We start from the raw sequence: 4,361 nt of genomic DNA on the forward strand, positions 1-4,361 counted from the left end.
ATCAAAATTTTATGCCTTTTCTTTCTGGAGAGGGGAAGGGAGTGGTAGTGTTTTGGGGTTTGATTTTTTTTTTTCCCCCAGTTGTGTGGTTTTCTTTGTGACTTGTTTTTGTAAGATATCTATTTCTTAAAGACAAAGGAAACTTTTTTGTTTGAATTGCTGCAACTTCTTTCAATATGGCACATTTTCTGAAATTTATATTAAGTGCTCCCAGAGGGGATGGTAGGTGGTGTGTTTCCACATATTTCAATAGGGCTAGTAGAATTAAAGTTTACCTAACATAATAAAAAGTCCAAAATTTGCAGTAGTAACTAATACATTCAGAATCAGAAGCTGCTCAAATGGGAACACAATCTTAATAAAAGCATGAAGAAAGTCACCTGTCTTGTGACAATAGGCAGAGGGAGGCAAATAAAATGAAGAATATCCCTCACAATTTTAAGATATCATGTTACCAATCAAAGTATTTGGCTTCTGCTCCTGGTTCTGCAATCAACATGATACATGACTTTGAACAGATGGCTCTGCATCTCAAAGCAAACATGACTGATGCTCAGTATCACTACCACTGACTGTCAGACATGCATCTCTAGGGGTGGCATTTACAGGTTTGAAGCAAGTAATAAAGTTGCTTTACAGTAGAATAAGAACTGTATATACACTAAGGGAATGGAATAGGGGCTCTATGGTATGTATCTTCAGCATCTAGAGTGGCTTAAATCATGTTTCCAAGCTGAGTGTCCCAGCTGCAGGCTGCTTAGCCCCCTTCCAACAATCCAAAGACTGAACATCATTTAATCAACCCAAGAAAGACTACTTGAAGAAGATTTCTAGTTTTGGATTCTAAATCTGAAACATAAAAGAAAGAGATAAAAATGAGAAGACAGAGTAAGAAACCATGTAGGTGGAACACAAAAGCAATTACTCTCCAAAAATATATTTTTCCCCTTTGTTCTTTAGTAACAAAGATGCTTTGCTAAAAGAATAAGCCATCCTGACATACCTTGAAAAGGTTTATATAACTTTCCAGTTTGCTTCAGTAACTTCTAATTTATACCCAGACTGTGCTCTCATGTGGGCTTTGTTATCAACTTACTTAAAAAGAACATTCTAAATATTCTATACTTCAAGAGAAAACATCAAGGTGCAGAGAAAGAAAGGAAACTTTTCTATGCAGACATCTTTCATTAAGACAATCTTTCAGTAAAGATAACAAATACCTCAACAACTAAGGTGACAGTGTTTCACCCAGATGCTTTCAACTACTCCAGGTTTTCCAGTACCTGTGCCTTTTTAAGATTCTAACCAAAAAAAACCCCACAATTGTACTTCTCCAGAATCCATGAGGGAATGAGCCACTTAAAGTGTTTAAACTTAAAACACATGAGCTTAAACACCGAGACCTCCTAAACAGTGTCTGTCATAGTTACTGTCCAAGATAGACCATTGCACTAGATGGACCAACTGTGGGCCATTATGTCACTGCCTCCAATGTAAAATAAAAGACATCATATATAACTACTTCAATAGTGCTACTGTGGACAAAACACAGGAATTCTTACGTTCTAAACACACCTAAAGCTCCATTTGACATTCATCACAGCTAATAAGTTATCAATGAGCAGATGAGGAACTTTTCGTATACATTATGATCTGAAAAATAAATCAAAATATTAACCAATGCAATCTATCTTGCAAGATTGCTATTCACCTTATCTGCTTAAACTGGGGATAGTTTTCCTCAAGTTCTCATGTATGGATTGGTGTTTTGAGATTGTAACAGAAAGAAACTATTTCCTTTCCACAAGCAATGGCTGTATGAGGGCTAAGCCTTGTTGGGTTGGTATTCTCTTCATAGGCTGACAAACTTGTTTCTTTGTCATTTATTTCATCAAATGATTTTGCATGAGGTTAGTAACAGGCAGACTCAAGCCCAATTAGTAGAAACAAAGTCCTCCAGAAAGGTGCAGGTGGGTTAAGAAATTGCCAGTTTTGAACACTAAGGCCACCATCTACTTTGACATACAAGAAGATTAGGCAACAAGCCCAGCAGGACCCAACAGGAGGATCACATTAAACAGGAAGAACAGGATGACATTGAAGACTAATGTAAGAGACACTAGTTGAAGTGGAATAAGAGAAAGTGCAAGGTCATATGCTTTCAAACTGATCACAGGGAAGTTTACTGGAAAGTAGAGCTTATCTGTTACAAATTACAAAGAAAGACTAAGATCTGTATCAGATCACTATAGAATGGCTGTGAGCTACCAAATGCTTAAAAAAAGTTAAACATGATCACAAGACTGTAAAGGTAATTATTAACATTAGTTCATAATGCACAGCATGCAAATCTGGGAATATTACCTGCAATCTACCCACTCATGTCTCAGAAAAGATATGCAGACTAGAGCAGGTGATGAATGACTACAAGGATAAAGCAAATATTTTCCAAGAGAGCACATGAGCTTTTCTTGTTTAACTTAGCAACAGAAGAGATGAGAAGTGACACCACTGCAGCCTATAAATTCAAAGGGGAGAAAACAACTAAAGGAAAATCAGATCATAGAATCATAGAACGGTTTGGGTTGAAAGGGACCTTATAAAGGTCATCTAGTCCAACCACTCTGCAATAAGCAGGGACATCATCAACTAGACCAGTTTGCTCAGAGCCCCATCCAACCTGACCTTAAGCATTTCCAGGGATGGGGTATTCACTACCTCTCTGGGCAACCCGTTCCAGTGTTTCACCACCCTCATAGTAAAAAACTTCTTCCTTATATCTAATCTAAATTGACTCTCCTTGAGTCCAAAACCATTCCCCCTTGTCCTATCACAACAGCCTCTTCTAAGAAGTTTGTCCCCATCTTTCTTATAAGCCCCCACCAAGTACTGAAAGACCACTATAAGATCTCTCCAGAGCCTTCTATTCTCCAGGCTGAACAATCCCAATTCTCTCAGCCTTTCCTCACAGGACAGGTGCTCCAAAATCACAAGAACTAGCATAAATCAAGCATGTTTATGCTTACATTGAAATCATGACGATTATTTTTCTGACCCTTGGAAGACACAAGCTCCAAGACCAGCTTTCAACAGAAACAGGGAATGAAGTGAGCTGCGGATGAAGGGGAAGGCAATCAAGCTGCTTTTCAAAGTGCAGCTTGAAATTCTGAAAGGAATTACCAACTACAGCTGTGTACAATACAGGAACTCCGTGATCCAAGACTCCCACCCAGTTCTTTACATCGCTGCGTTCCTTTGTACAGTGGCAAAAAGATCTATGAGACAGCAGAAAGTGTACACGTTTCTCTTCTCTATCATGATGAAGCAATTTCCAAAGTATCAGCACATATTCACATCACTGCCACTTGAAAAAGTCAAGCAAGAGGAGTGGAATAAAACCACCGCTTCATTTCCCACATAACTTCCACATATTAAAAACTTACTCAAAGTATAATATCTATGGGAGCATTTGAAGTGGACATATCACCAAACCCATGATTAAATTTTAATCGTCTATGAACAGGAATGAGGGAAGTACTTATCAAAGTACATACAAAGACAGGAAAAAATTATGGAAGGATAAGGTTTCGATGACTTCAAACAAATATAATGATTATCAGAATAAAAACTATATAAATACATATATAGATGTGTATAAGTAAAACATCCAATCTCACCCTAGTAATTACTGTTAATTACTATACTAATGAACTTTGTTAGAATTGAGATCATGTAACATTTGCAAAAGAATAGTCTGAAGTATTGAATCAAATGAGTATTTTTTAAGTCTATCTGATGTTGAAGAGTACATGTCTGAAGCATATGCCAACAACAGCTAAGATTTCAATTAACATTCAAACAGTGCTTATAGGCTCCTGAGCAAAGGGAACAGAGTTGCAAAAATGCAATGTTATCTTGTTCTCCTTCATTTCTCATATGAACTAAAAATCAGAGAAATGTCAACCCAAAAAACACCGGTACATGATGATGTGCACACTAACAGATCAGCCAGTAGCTGATTTCTTTCAAGGTTTCTATGCAGTCATCAGTAGTTTCTTAGCTGCCAATATTTTATCAAGTGGAGCATTTAAAGATACATAAACAGCAGGATTTGATTTTAGAAATCAAATCAAAGGCAAAGGGAAGAAAGACGCTGATAAAAATCAAATGAGGAAATGCTCAAGAAATTATTAGAAGCAGAATCACGTTGGATACACTACAAACAGCTTCTAAAAATGCAACACCCTTTTAAGTAGGAAAATGGGTAGATCCCATGCAGAATAATTCAAGGAATAAATCAGAGATCTTACAAGAAGCTTTAATCATATCTGGATGTTAAAAAGCTATTTCTACTGCAGGAA

Source organism: Acanthisitta chloris, unplaced genomic scaffold (genome assembly GCF_000695815.1).
Source record: "Acanthisitta chloris isolate BGI_N310 unplaced genomic scaffold, ASM69581v1 scaffold10245, whole genome shotgun sequence".
Classification (NCBI taxonomy): domain Eukaryota; kingdom Metazoa; phylum Chordata; class Aves; order Passeriformes; family Acanthisittidae; genus Acanthisitta; species Acanthisitta chloris.